The sequence below is a fragment of the Cavia porcellus genome, unplaced genomic scaffold, assembly GCF_034190915.1.
Source record: "Cavia porcellus strain 051 isolate PalLab524CR breed Dunkin Hartley unplaced genomic scaffold, mCavPor4.1 scaffold_11, whole genome shotgun sequence".
Taxonomy (NCBI): domain Eukaryota; kingdom Metazoa; phylum Chordata; class Mammalia; order Rodentia; family Caviidae; genus Cavia; species Cavia porcellus.
The window spans coordinates 49,097,703-49,113,682 of NW_026947494.1; the positions used below are offsets into that span (position 1 = coordinate 49,097,703).

General features: G+C 35.0%; 1 pseudogene; it reads right to left on the reverse strand.

Annotated features, from left to right (window-relative positions):
* Positions 1-12,856: 12,856 nt before the first annotated feature.
* LOC100734255 (serpin B5-like) lies at positions 12,857-14,019 on the reverse strand (annotated as a pseudogene).
* Between the last annotated feature and the right edge of the window lie 1,961 nt (positions 14,020-15,980).

Consider the following 15,980-nt stretch of genomic DNA (forward strand, 5'->3'; position numbering starts at 1 on the left):
TCTCATCTGCAGATGAAGGATGAGCCCAGGCACTGAGCAGCAGGCCTACATCAGAGACCTCAGTTGGTCACCATAGTGACTCCCCAGCCAAATGCACCAGAATGTTATATATATATATATATATATATATATATATATATATATATATTCAGATGGAAGACTCTGCACCGAGAAATCTAGAAAGCAATATTTTATTGATCATAATGTCAGTGGCTAGCAGGATCAAGTCCAAATCACTAGCAAAAGTTATCTTTGAGTCTAGTTTAAGTACAGTTTACAAGCAGGAGGTACAAGGCATTACATGATTGGTTACATAGATTGAATTAAGTCATATATGGTCAGGTAAACTAACTCTAAATACATTTGCTTAAAAGGAATTGTTTACCATAACATAAGAACATCCTAGATTTGAGGAGAGGGGGTTCAAGCAGAGTGAAAAGTATCTTTGACTGGGTTACTTTATCTCAACCATAGTCATTAAGGCCAGTGAGAAGTAATAAAATAAATAAAAATAAATAATAATAAAATAATAATAAATATAAAAACATATATATGGTTTCTGGACACAGTTACATTGACTTGGCTCATTGTCTGGAAAGACAGCTGGACACAGGCTATCAAGGACAACTATGTGACAAGAAACAAGAGTATAGTCAGAAGCTAGTCAGTGATTTTAACTTGAACTATAGCACATCTATAGAATAATTATAAGTTTGCTAATCCACAGCTTTGCTCTTACACCACTCCAGGTAAATGGAGGTGGCTGTATCCTAAGAAAGAGGCAAACGTTTATTAGCCACACCCAGAAGACAACACTGAAATCAAGGAAGAAACAATGAAGTTTCTAAAACTAAATGACAATTCATGTACAGCATATTACTTATGGGATAACACAAGCAGTCCAAACAACTACGGAAGTCACTGTAGTAGAGAAAAAGTTTTCCACTGCAGCCAACCTCCAAGCCTCAAAACAAAATCAAGCAAACAAAAAACAGAAACATGAGAAGACAAACCAACAAAATGCCTCCTTAAAATCACAAATTCTGCAAAGCCAATCCATTAAGCTTTGAAGGAGATAAAACCAAAAGCCATACACCCAAATTATTTGAACCGGTATTAGGACAGAATACAAAATAGATAAAAATTTTGGCAAGCTCATAGAAGATACAGTGAGTACCTGGTTTAAGAATTAGTTCCATTACAGGAGAACAACTTATAAATATAAGTTGGACTCATTTGTAAGATCAAAAAAGTAAGTCTGACACTTTGAATACAAATATACAATGTAAAGCATTTATAAAAAAACACAAATATTGAAAATAAATTGTTTTCCTTTTACAGAGAGCACATAGCAGCACAGCTGTGACAACATCTGGCACACTTGTGACCTACTTCTGCTATGAATGTTTGTAATGCATGGTCTGTTCCTAGTTGTCCAAGTCAAGGACTTACTGTATAAGTAAACAGACACTGAGCCAAATAAACAAGATGATCAAAAAGTCTATAGAAGACACTAATAAAAAGCTAGCAGAGCTAAATAGAACATGAATGACCAACATTGAAAATAATTTAGCCAGGCGTGGTGGCTCATGCCTGTAATCCCAGCACTCGGGAGGCTGAGGCAGGAGGATCACTGCGAGTTCGAGACCAGCCTGGGTTACAAAGTGAGCTCAAGGCCAGCCTGAACTGCATAGAGACCTGTCTCAAAAAAAAAAATTTCATTAAAAAGTCTAAGCAGAAACTGAAGACATCACAGAACTGACAAATGTGAGGACAGAGTATCAAAACTAAAGGACAGGGTTATTGCTTCTGACCAACTAAAAAGAGGCACCTTAAAAAGAAGAAATCATGAAAAAATGCACCCAATAGTTCCTATATGCTACAAAGAAGACTAATCTAAGATTAATTGAAAATAGTGAAAAATTAGAAGACAGCACAAGTATCACTAAAAAAACTAGTTTCCTGAAATAATAGCAGAAAACTTTACAAATAGGGAAAGAATTTACAGGACAGATAAAGTAAGACATATTGAGCCCCAAATTGCCATGAACAGAAAAAAACTTCTCCATCACATGTCATAGTCAAAATCCCAGAAGTCTAACACAAGAATAAAATCTTAAAAGCATTTAGAGACTAGCAACAAATCACTTATATAGTAATAATGCCATCAGAAGTAAATAAACTTCTAAAACACAAACCTTAAAGATCAGAAAGTCTTGAAATAAAGTGCTTGAAACACTAAAAAGAAACAATTTTCAACTCATGCTGATATATCTTGGAAAAATAACTTTAAAAACTGATGGAAAAATAAGGTATATGCACAATAAAGAACATCTAGAAAAATTCATAACCAGCAAACCAGCATTCTAAAAACTCCTGACAGACATCTAACAATGACAAAAGGACTAGTGAGACAAAAGCACTAGGTAGGGTAAGTAGTTAAATAGATGAGAAAGACATAGAATCAGCAACAGTAAAATAAGGCAATAACAGGAACAAGTCAATACCTATCAGTGTGAATGGTCTCAATTCCCCAATTAAGAAACACAGACAAGAAATAAAATCCAACAGTATATTGTATACAAAAAGCACATTTAACCCAAAAATAAACTCATAAAATGAAAGTACAAGGATGGATATCATGCAATGGGACCCCCCCGCAAGTATAGCTACCCATATTCAAGTCAAAACTAAACAAAAAAGATCACTACATAAGAGTTGAATTCTAGAAAATATCATGGAAGATTCAACACTAATGCTTCCCAAGCTCTTCAGTGAAATTGAAAGGGAAGGTCTACTCTCAAAGTTACTCCTAGAAGCTAGCATTACCCTGAATCTAAAACCAGACAAAGATCCAACTAAAAAAAGAGAACTATCTCAAACACTTTAATGTATATAGATACAAAAACCCTAATTAAGATACTGACAAAGAGAATGCTACAAATTATCAAAAAGAACATACATCATGATTATGTAGGCTTCATCCCAGAGTTGCAGGGAAGGCCCAACATAGGCAAATCCATAAAATTTAATACATCAAATAAACAAAAGCAAGGATAAAAATCACAAATCATAGATGCAGAAAAAGCCATTTACAATATTTAACATCATTTGCTAATGTAGACAATGAATTAAATTAACTTTATTGTCTTATATTTTAAAATTCAGATTCTGGGTGTATATGGGTGAGAAGTGAGTGTATATGGCTTAAGTATAATGTAAAAACAACTTCCAAAGTATTTGAGATGATATCTTATTCTGTACTAAGTATTCCTAGTTAACATTGCTCTTCATTTTCATGTTTTGTGTTATATGCATAAATACTCAATGGTTTACAAATTTATGAATTACATTTTTCCAGTACACACTTTCCAATGGAAAACATTGCTTTATATGTGTCAGAGATCTGCAGGAGTTCTCAAAGTCATAAAGTCTGATCACACCATTGGAAACATCTGATAACATGCTGATAATAAAAATGTTCACATTTAATTACTCTATTCATGTATGAAGATGTATAATATGAAAAGTTTAAACATCCAAATGCTTTTCAATAATAAGTATAGAGCTAATTATCACTAATGCAAACCACAAAAACTTCAATAAACTAAAATTTATTAATATTTATAGAATAAGACCTCATCCTTGTTTTCAATGAGATGGAATAGTGAGGGTCAAAGGTAAAGGGGAGGAAAAAAGAACTAAAAGAGAAAAAAATGAAAACATAGCTTCTGAAAAGGGAATGTGACCAAGTAATGGAAGGAGCAAGGAGAGAGGGCTAGAGGACAAAAATAATTAAGATGTATTCTGTACATGTTACCAACTCCCCCATGAGAAATGTAATCATCATTCACCACAAACATGAACTAATAAAAACCTTTTTAAAACTTTTACAGCACAGAAAAAAATTAAGCAGTGACCATTAAAGTTTACCATCATTATTCCGAAAAAGAAAATATGGTAGAAATAAAACAGCAAATATAATTCTTAGTTAAGAAAGTAAGAATATTACCAAGTTATTTTAGGTGTTAATTATATTTGTGCTAAATGAACATATTTGTGCTAACATATTTGTGCTAAATGAACATGAATCAGACAGACCAATTATTTCTCATAATACCTATGTGAAGCTGGGCATCTTGTGTCACATGACTAAATATTTCAACATTTGCAGGAAAGGAGGGTCTTTTCACCTAAATCACAAAGCTGATACGATGTTAAAAGTGCCAAGTTCCTTCTAAGCACCTTCCTTCTTTCTCTTACGAATGTATTGATTCCATTGGTTCAGCTTCACCTGAGCACTTAACAGTGTGTCAGTCACTCTGCTAATACAGCTGTGGACAGGAGAAGCTCTGTTCCTGCCAAGTTTACAGTCTATAGGAAAAGACAAGGAGGATACACAATCACAGAGATTGTCAGTTATCATCAAGATTGCTGTGACAATAACATTTATACTAGTTTTGGGATTCGAGGTTAATTTGCTTGATTGTAACAGTTAAACTGGAGTTTGAAGGAAGAATTGGAGTTACCAATCTAGGCTTATTCTAGAAACTGAAAGAAGGAACAGGTCGCTGAAGAAATATTGAAGAGTGGGGAGAGAAGAGGGTAGCAGGGGCCAGAGTCTGCTCTCAGAACCTAAAGTAGAAGAGGCTACCAAAAAATAAAACATTCAACTTTTTGGAAGAAAGAGGAAACATTTCCTGACTCAGAAACTTGTCCACTATTTTGGTAGAAGCTATTGAACCATCTATTTAAAAGCTTTGCAAAACAATTTTAAAAAGTAAAAATAACATGTAAGTGTATACAGAATACAAAAATCTTTTACATTGGCCAAATCTAACTTGCACTATATTATTATTGGGACTTCATGTACTTTAATCAGTTTTTCATCTGTATCTGTCTTTATTGTATTTTTTAAAATTATGTGTTTTTCAATGATCTTAGTTCGTTTACATGAAATTATATGAAATCATCTTTTAAGCTATTGTGTCTTTCATTAACTTCCCTGAAGTCTATAATATACCATTACAAATAAAAATAGGTGGTTCAGGATATAGTAAGTTTAGTGCCAAATCCTCAAAATGAGGAGCATTCTTTTTTTCAGAACAGAAAAGTTTAACCAACATAGTGTTTCACTACAAGAAAACCCGACATCACAGTAGCTACCATAGTGTCTCTTTCTTTGAAATATTTGAGTATGCCTTCATACACTATAGTAACAAACAGAACAAAACAGTATAAAACCATTCAAGAGAATGAAAGTATTACAGGGTATTCAGAACCAACTAACAGAAAACAAACAATGGTTACTATATTATCTCCTGTGTCCATAAAAATTTTTGTTTATCCTATCACATATAATAAAATCCAATAAGATGCAACATGATAAAAGCGATGGAGACAGAAGAACAAAAGTTTTGTAGGACTTCAACAAGATGATATTAAATCAGCACTAGCTATTATAATGTCTTGTTTTCTTCAAAATAGCTAATCAACCATTACAGACAATAAAATCAAATAACCCAGAATAAAAGCATTCCAACTAATGAATAAAAACATTATATGGCTTCAAAGCCAAGATTATCACATACTTTTATATGTTCTTACCATTTCTTACATTAGGGAGACTATTTGGTATTTATACATGTGAGTTTGATTTATTTCACTTATGAGTATGGTCTGAGGTGTACCCATTTATTTATAAATATCTCAATGTGATCCTTCTTTATAGCTGAGTAAGTACTCCATTGTATAAAAATACCACAACTTTTTTTTATCCATTCCTCAGTTGATGGACACTTAGGTTGTTTCCAAGATCTGGCTATTACAAATTGTGCTGCTATAAACATGGGTGCACATCTATATCCCTGTGGTATGATGTTTTCTGTTCTTCTGGGAATATGCCTAGAAGTGGAACAGCTGGAACAAATGGGACTTACAATCCCAGCTTTTCGAGAAATCTCCAGATTGACCTCCAGAATGGTTGCACCAGTCTACACTCCCACCAACAGTGCAGGAGAATTCCTTTTTCCCCACAGCCTCTCCAGCATTTGTTGTTGGTGGTTTTCTTGATCCTGGCCATTCTTTTTTTTTAGGTTTTTTTTTTTAATTTTATTTAAAAGGAAAAAGAGAAAAAACAAAACAAAACAGAGCGGTGTAAGGGTACAAGTAATACAGAACTACAAAAAAAAAAAAAAACCAGAAATCACCACTTAATAGATTACATATTATCATCTTAGAGATAGTTGCTCAAATCACAGTATCGAAGCACACAAAGTGGACATTCAAACAGTGAGACTGCAAACAGTTGTGTTCAATGATCCAACCAAAAACATTAATATGGTCAGCTATTTAACACCCCTAAACACACTTGCTGTTGTATCCTTTAGACCTTTTTTTTCCCCTCTCTTTTTTACAACAAAATTTACACATTTTGGGTTTTATTATTCCTTAGTTCTTATTACTTTTTTGGGGGGGAGAGAATAAAGTCAAATATGGCAAAACAAAGCTGTCAGTCAAAACCAAGGATAGACATAGCACATGATGTAGAACAGAGTACAAGGTTATCAACAATGGTTATCAACGATGTCTCTTGTTTCCTTAAAAAGAATTGTCTATCTCATTAGATATTATAAAGTTGAACGAAACAGTAGAGAACAAGCCCAATAAAACTTTAGCATTGTAAACATTACAGGACTTCCAAAGGAGACAATAGTCAAACCAGAATAGGCATCTTAGTGAATCTTATTGCCTTCAAAGTAGTTGCCTATACCCTCAAACTTGATACTATCATACAGAATGGAACAGAGTCTAATCAGTCAAAACAAGATAGTGGGAGTATTACAGGACTTCAAAACAAGTTAATAGGAAATCAAAAAAAGTTACTATTATATATCCTGCTAATTTTTTAATTTTTCCCCTTAATTAAAAAACATAAAAAATAACTAAATAATTTTTTAATGAATAAGGGAGAGATTGAGATAAAACAGGACATAACAACATAGCAATACAGGTCAAAGCATGACTGTTTCAGCAACCTAGTGCTTCACCACCAAATAACTCAACTTAATAGTAGTTACCATAGTGTCTGTATTTTTCCTTGAAATATTTGAATAAAACTTCATATACTATAGCTTCAAATATTTCCATATCAAGAAGCCCAGAATAAAGCCTTTCCAATTAATAAGTGAAAACTTTATAAGGCTTCAAGGCCACATAATGGAGAATCATGATTACCACATATTTTTATATATTTGAATCATTATTTACATTAGGGAAACTATTTGGTATTCATACATGCGAGATTGATTTATTTCACTTATGAGTATGGTCTCAAGCTGCGCCCATTTATTGATAAATATCACAATGTGATCCTTCTTTATAGCTGAATAATACTCCATTGTATAGAAATACCACAACTTTTTTATCCATTCCTCAGTTGATGGACACTTGGGTTGTTTCCAAGATCTGGCGATTACAGATTGTGCTGCTATAAACATAGGTGCACATATATCACTGTGGTATGATGCTTTCAGTTCTTCTGGGAATATGCCTAGAAGTGGAATAGCTGGAATAAATGGGACTTCCAATCCCAGCTTTTTGAGAAATCTCCAGACTGACCTCCACAAAGGCTGCACCAGTCTACACTCCCACCAACAGTGTAGGAGAGTTCCTTTTTCCCCACAGCCTCTCCAGCATTTGTTGTTGTTGGTTTTCTTGATCCTGGCCATTCTTTCAGGAGTGAGATGGTATCTCAGTGTGGTTTTAATTTGCATTTCTCTAATGACCAATGATGATGAGCATTTTTTCATGTATTTGTTTGCCATTTGCATTTCTTCATCTGAGAATTGCGTATTCATCTCAGATGCCCATTTTTGGATTGGATCTTTGAATTTTGGAGGTCTGAGTTTCTTTAATTCTTTATATGTTTTAGACAAGAGGCCCTTGTCTGAGAGAGAGTTCACTAAAATCTTTTCCCAGTTTGTGGGTTTTCTTTTCACTATGCTGGAGATTTCTTTTGACATGCAGAAACTTTTTAATAAGAAGTGGTCCCAGTTATTGATTCTGGGAAGTATTTCCCGTGCGGTTTGAGTCCTGTTCATGAATTCTCTACCTACTCCTATGTCTTCAAGGTTTCTACCCAATTTGTCTTCCAATAGATTTAGTGTTTCTGTTTTGATATTCAGATCTTTGACCCATTTAGATTTTAATTTAGTACATGGTGGTAGACATGGGTCTAGCTTTAGTTTTCGGCAAATGGAGAGCCAGTTTTTCCAGCACCATTTATTAAAGAGACTGTCGTTCTTCCAGTGAACCTTCTTGGCTCCTTTATCAAAGATAAGGTGGTTGAGTGTGTTTGTAGTTGTGGTTGTATCTTCTAATCTATTCCATTGATCTTCGGCTCTGTTTTGATTCCAATACCATGTTGATTTTACTACTGTTGCTTTGTAGTATAACTTCAAGTCAGGGATTGTGATGTCTCCTGCTTTGTCTTTGCTGCTTAGAATTGCCTTTGCTATTCTAGGTCTCTTCTGGTTCCAGATGAAATTTAGGAGTGATTTCTCTAGATCTATAAGGTATGTTGATGGGTATTTTTATTGGGATTGCATTGAATCTGTATAACAGTTTTGGGAGAATGATCCTGGCCATTCTTTCAGGAGTGAGATGGAATCTCAGTGTGGTTTTAATTTGCCTTTCTTTAATATGTAGTGGTGAGGAACATTTTTTCATGTATTTATTTGCCATTTGTATTTCTTCATTTCAGAACTGTGTATTCATCTCAGATGTCCATTTTTGGATTGGATCTTTGAATTTGGGGATCTGAATTTTAAAAAATTCTTTATATGTTTAAGACAGAAGTCGTTTGTTTGAGGGACGGTTCACTAAGATTTGTTCCCAGTTTGTGGGTTTTCTTTTCACTATACTGGAGATTTTTTTTGACATGCAGAAACTTTTTAATAAGACATGATCCCAGTTATTATTCTGGAAACTATTTCCCATGCGGTTTGATTCCTGTTCATGAATTCTCTACTTATCCCTATATCTTCAAGGTTTTTACCCAATTTGTCTTCCAATTGATCTAGTATTTCTATTTTAGTATTCAGATCTTTGATGCATTTAGATTTTAATTTAGTACATTTAGATTTTAATTTAGGCAGAGGTCTAGTTTTAGTTTTCAGCTTATGGAGAGCCAGTTTTTCCAACACCACTTATTAAAGAGACTGTCATTCTTCCAGTGAACATGTTTGGCCCCGTTATCAAAGATAAGGTGGTTGAGTGTGTTTGTAGTTAGGGTTGTATCTTCTAATCTATTCCATTGTTCTTTGGCTCTGTTTTTATTCTAGTACCATGTTGATTTTACTACGGTTGCTTTATAGTATAACTTCAAGTCAGGGATTGTGATGCCTCCTGCCTTGCCTTTGCTGCATAGAAATGTCTTTGCTATTCTAGGTCTCTTCTGGTTCCAGATGAATTTTAGGAGTGACTTCTCAAGATCTATGAGGTATGTTGATGGTATTTTCATTGGGATTGCATTGAATCTGTATAACAGTTTTGGGAGAATGGCCATTTTCACAATATTTATTCTTCATATCCATGAGCAAAGGATGTCTCCATTTTCTGAGATCCTCTTCAATTTCTTTTTTCAGTGTATTATAATTTTCCCTATATACATCTTTCACTTCTTTCGTGATATTAATTACTAAGTATGGCATTTTTTGGATGCTAGTGTGAAGGGTGTGGCTTCTCTTATTTCTCTCTGTGTGATTTTGTTGCTATTGTATAGGAATGCTATTGATTTTTGACTATTGATTTTGTATCCAGCTACATTGCTGAATTTATTTATTATATCTAGGCGATTTTCCATGGAGTGGTGATAAGGGACACCCTGTCTTGTGCCTGATTTTAAGGTAAAGGTCTTCAGTTTTTGGCCAGTTAGTATGAGACTGGCTGTTGGTTTGTCATAGATGGCCCTTATAATATTGAGGTAAAAACCATCTATTCCAATTTCCTGTAAGGTTCTTATCATGAATGAATGTTGGACCTTATCAAAAGCTTTTTGTGCATCTGTAGAAATGATCATGTGATTCTTACTTTTGGCCTTATTGATGTGATGGATTACATTTATTGATTTACTTGTGCTGAACCATCCCTGCATTCCTGGGATGAATCCCACTTGGTCCTTCTTGATGATTTGTTGCATCCTATTTTGCAATAGTTTATTGAGGATTTTTGCATCTGTGTTTATTAGGGAGATTGGCCTGTAGTTTTCTTTTTTAGTTGCGTCTTTCTCAGATTTTGGTACTATAGTAATATTTGTTTCCAGGAATGACTTAGGAAGGATTGCTTCCCTTTCAACTTCACTGATGAGTTTGAGGAGTGTTGGCATTAAGTCTTCTTTGTATTTCTTGTAGAATTCTGCAGTGAATCCATCTGGGCCTGGGCTCTTCTTTGTAGGTAAGGACTTAATTAAATTTTCAGTTTCATTAATAGAATTTGGGTTATTCAGCAGTTTTACATCTTCTTGACTCAGCTTCATATGTTTCTAGGAATTTGTCCATTTTTTCTGCGTTATCAAACCTGTGAGGGTAGAGGTTTTCAAAATAGGTGTTGATGATCTTCTGTCTGTATTTCTATAGAGTCTGTAGTGATTTCACGTTTTTCATTCCTTTTTGCGTGAATTTGAGCTTTTTCTTCCCTTTTTAAAAATAAGGTTGGCTAGGAGCTTATCGATTTTTTTATTCTTTCAAAGAACCAACTCTTTGATTCATTGATTCTTTGGATTGTTTTCTTAGTCTCTATTGTATTAATTTCTGCCCTGATTTTTATAATTTCCTCCCTTTTTTGGGGGTTTGGGCTTGACTTGCTCTTTTCCCCCAGATGTTTGAGGCATAGCATCAGGTTATATATTTGTATTCATTCTGCTTTCCTGATGTGGAAACTCAGTGCAATAAATTTTCCTCTGAGGACTGCTTTCATTGCATCTCATAGATTCCAGTAAGTGGTATTTGTATTTTCATTTGCTTGTAGGTATTGTTTAATTTCTTCTTTAATTTTCCCAGTGACCCACTGATTGCAGAAGAGTATATTATTCAATTTCCATTTGTTTGTGGGATTTTTGCAGTTTCTTTTATCATTAACTTCTAGTTTCATGGCACTATGATGCGATAACATGCATGGGATAATTTCAACTCTTTTGCATTTATTTAAATATGTTTTGTGGGCTAGTATATGGTCTATTTTAGAAAATGTTCCATGTACTGCTGAGAAGAATGTGTATTCTGATGTTGTTGGATGGAACACTCTGTATTATGTCTATTAGGTCCATTTGTTCACAGGTGAGATACAGTTCTGCTATTTCTTTGCTCATTTTCTGTCTGGTTGATCTGTCCCTTGGTGTCAATGGTGTGTTAAGGTCTCCTATTATAATTGTGTTATTGTTTATTTGATTTTTCATTTGTATTAATACTTGCTTTGTTATAACTGGGTATTCTAGAATTTGGTGCATATATATATTTACATGTATGTCTTGATTTTATTTCCAAGTAGCATATTTAACTTAATGGAAAAAAATGACACACAAGTCAACAAAATTGTATTGCCAGCAGCACAGAACTAATTCAATATTGAACCTTCAGAGGAGAATACCTATTTACACTGAATAGCAAGGCAGAATGAGGGAAAGAATACTACAAAATCTTCAGTGAATACATCCTTTTGGTAATGAATTAATACATAAGCCAAAACACACATAGCTTATCAGGGCCACTTTACAAAGTACTATTAGCATAAATTACAAACTCACTGCCTAATGTAACTACAGCCAGACTGAAAAACAAATGTGGCAAGGCATTTTGAGTACTTTAATAGTTTCACTTATATTTTCAAAATGTTTTACGTTACTTATTTTTTTTTTTCACCAATAACATTAGCAAAGCCTACTTCCTTAACACCAAAAATTTTTGGCTACTGGGGGAGTCTTTGTGTACTATAAGTCTCTTTACCAGACAACCAAAACCTTCTGAGTCAGTTAGAAGCCCTGACACCAGGCCAGCTCTAAATGACCAGGTGAGATATCTATTAGAAATGAAAATCAATTTTTAAATAAAAGCTGTGTTTCCCCTTGGTGTCTTACACTACTATAGATCTATAATTCTTTATCCAGCATTCCAAATTCTACAACAGTTTCATGGTGTTTTCATAAGGTGATAGCACACTTATTAGTTGGCAAAATTTGACCATTTATGTACTATGGTGCTCATTTGTCTATTTTGTGTGAACATTCATTACAGAATAAGGCACTGACTTACACAGAGCTGGTGTAGACCCCACTGATGGATTTCTATAGTACACGAAAAGCACTGAAATGTGTGTGCAACACATTATTTCCCTAAACTCCCAAAACTTCAGAGTTTGAAGAAAAAAGAAAATTTGTTTCCCAAAGTTTAACATAAGCACTGGTACAGTAGAGGGAAATATGTGCATGTTTCACTGGATGGGGGCAGTTTTTGTGGGTCCCATGCACTAGAGTTTCTTTAGATTTTCAGAATATCTAGAATATTCTATATCCTAGTGAAGATAGCAAAGTTCTGGGAACAACTTCCTCCAGATCTTCCTGATAAGAATTGCTTTGTGTGGAGGACCATTTTTGTCCAAAACCCTGAACAGTTTGACAATAAAGAATATTTGTATTCCTCCAATGAGCTTCCTTTTCATTAAAAATATGTGTCATTTTCTTTTATAGAGGTAAAAAAAAATGAATCAAAGAATTAGAAAAGAAGGGCCTACACATGACAAGGACAGGCTGCTTCCTGATGCAGCAATGTTAACAATTTTATTGCAATTAGAGTTTATAAAATTCTGCATCCACAGATAAGACTTAACTTGGGATCAACCACTTAAGGAGAACAGAACTTGCCAAAGAAAATGATGTTTCGCGTTTTGTTGTGCCTGATGAAGTAAACAAATGGGTGGTCAGCATTGAATTCATCCTTGTGTTGCAGGATCTGGGATCCTGGCACCTCTATGGCATCTCCACCATCTTCAGTTATGTCTAAGCACACCCTGTGAATCACGTTTGATAAGGCCACTCCGTTTGTTTCTGACATTCCAGAGAAATCAGATGTTTTCATTAAATAAATTTTTCAGCCCTAAGTTTTCCAGACTGGCCTTAGGATCAACCATTTTTTCCACCTTAAACTTTGGAAGGGAGAGTTTGACTTTGGCATTGGCCATGGTGCTGGGATTGGTCCACTGTGACAGGGTTTCTGCGTTGAGTTGTTTTTCAATCTTCTCCAAGCCCGTGGACTCATCATCCACATCTTTGGGGAGCAGGAAGAGCATGCTGAGGTGCTTGTTTTGAAAAGGAAGCTCTATGATTTTACAGTTGATGTCATCAATATTCCCCAGACAAAATGTGGCCTCCAGATTCATCATTTGTACTGGTTTGGTGTCTTGCTGACTCTGAAAGGGCATTCCTTCGTTTCTGATTCCGGAAATTTCTTCATCCACTTTCCAACAAAGTAGGCAGCATTAACCACAAGGATTTTGGTCTGGTCATTCACACTATTGTCAGATAAAATGTTCTCAAAGTAGCCATCTGTGAGCTCCTTAATGGAGTTGTTGATCTGAACTTTTGTTTCATCCAGTTTATCTTTGAAATCAACAGTTTCCAATTCTTTTGCATATGGTCTCTTTGTAGAGCTGAGGAATTCTGTAGAAGGGTTCTGTAGATTTATCTACATAGAGCCGCTTGATTAGTTTCAAAGAGTAAATGGAACTAAGTTTATTTACATCCGAGGTAACTGTTTGAAATCCAAAGGGCACATCTTTAACATTTTTAAAATGAAGGACCTGTCCAGTTTCATTTGCTGTGTCACCTTTGGCACCTATTTGAGCAAGTTACAGAGAGGTGGAGAGACAGATTGGAGAGAAAAGAACATTGCCCGCTGGGTCTTTCTCACACAGTTGTTTGAACAGGTCAACAGCAAAAGCCAAATTTGCCAGCTGCAGGGCATCCATTGCGGGCCTGGAGTTACGGGGAACCTGGAAAGTGCAGCAAGAAACTGGGCCGGCAAGGAGTTCGGAGACCTGGAGGCGCAAACAAGCTGGTGCATATATATTTAAGATTGTTATCTCTTCCTCTTGAAGTTTTCCCCTAACCAGTGTGTAGTGACCTTCTTTATCTCTTAGGATCATTCTTGGTTAGAAGTTCATATTGTCTGCATACAGAATAGCTAGCCCCACTTTTTGGGGGGTTCCTATTGCATGAAGTATTGTTTTCCATTTTTTGACTTTCAGTCTGTGAGTATCTTTTTGGGTTAGATGGATTTCTTGTAGACAGCATATAGTTGGATGCTGTTTCTTGATCCATTCTGCCAATCTGTTTCTTTTAATTGAGACATTTACATTGATGGTTATAACTGTTATATATTGGCTTATTGTTGACATGTTATCTTTCTGATGTTGCATCTGTATCTTTCCATTCTGTTTAATTGTCTGCTTTGCTTAGTGATTTTTTCGTAAGGGTGTCTAAACTGTCTTTCAGTATTCTTTGCAGGGTTGGTTTGGTGATCATGAAATTCTTTAGCTGTTCTTTGTTGTGGAAGTGTCTTATTTCTCCATGCATTTTGAAGGACAGTTTTGTAGGGTACATCAGTCTAGGCTGGAAATCATTTTCCTTTAGGATCTGAAATACTTCACTCCATGCTCTTCTTGACTTTATTGTTTGTGCTGAGAAGTCTGTTGGAATTCTGATAGGTTTTCCTTTATAGGTGATCTGTCTTTTCTAACAACAGCTTTTAATATTCTATTCTTATGTTGGATTTCTGAGATGGTGATTATTATTTGTCTGGGTGTAGATTTATTTTGGTTATGGCTATTCGGAGTTCTATATGATTCACTGATACTGATGTCAGTTTCCTTTCTCATGTTTGGGAAATTTTCAGCTATTACTTTGCTAAATATCCTCTTGATATCCTTTGTGTTGTCCCCTTCTTTTCATTTATCCCTATCAATCTTATGTTGGTTTCCTTTGCATCATCTTGCAGCTGTTAAATGGTTATTTACTGATTCCTTGTTATTTTTAAAAGATCCTTCCTTTGCTTTTCACTAGTTGCAATCTTGTCTTCAAGGTCTGAAATTCTGTCTTCACTTTCATTGAGGCGGTTTTGACAACTTTCAATGCAATTTTTGACTTCCTCTATATCTTTGTGCATCTGCTTCATGTATTCTGTTTGTTTCTTAGATTGTCCATCCAGGGATTCTATCTTTTGTTTTGTTCCTCTAATTTTTTAACTGTGTCTTCTTTAGATGTGTTCAGCATCTCTTTCATTTCTTTTATCATTTCTTTTTTTATCTGGCAGATTATTTCGAGTTTGAATTCCTTTAAAGCTTTCCGGAGTTGCTTCTTTATTTCAGTTGCTATTATTTTAGGTATTTCAGGTGTATGGCATATATTTTCTTCTATGTACCTAGCTCCTAAGGTTTCTTCAGATGGGCTGGAAGTTTGATCTTTCGTTTTGTCATTTTCCTATATTTCCCTGTTTTAAGTGTTGTTCCAAGGCTTCCCTTGGGCCTGTTGGAAATTGTCTTCTATGTCCTCAGGCCCTGGGACTCCTGTTACCCAGTTCCCCTTATTGAGAGAGGGTCATTGGGGGTGGCACAGGCAGGCCCAAGACCTGCGGATCCAGTTGAGTGTGGCAAGAAGCTGGGAAGTTGGTGCAGGCAGGCCCAAGACCTGCAGAGCCTGTCAAGTGTGCCAGGAAGTTCATAGGAAGCATTCTTGATTTTTCTTTCATATGTTGAAATGTAAAAGTGTTTTTACAATGAATATTTTTTATTTATTTTTTAAAAATCTTTCAGAGTCACTTTCTTTGGCAGTTTTTTAAAAAGACATAACTCTTCTCGAAGAGGTTCTCTGTTTTATGCTTCTTTTGGAAGTTTTAAATAATGTAAAACCTTAGACAATCTGAATTTTATTC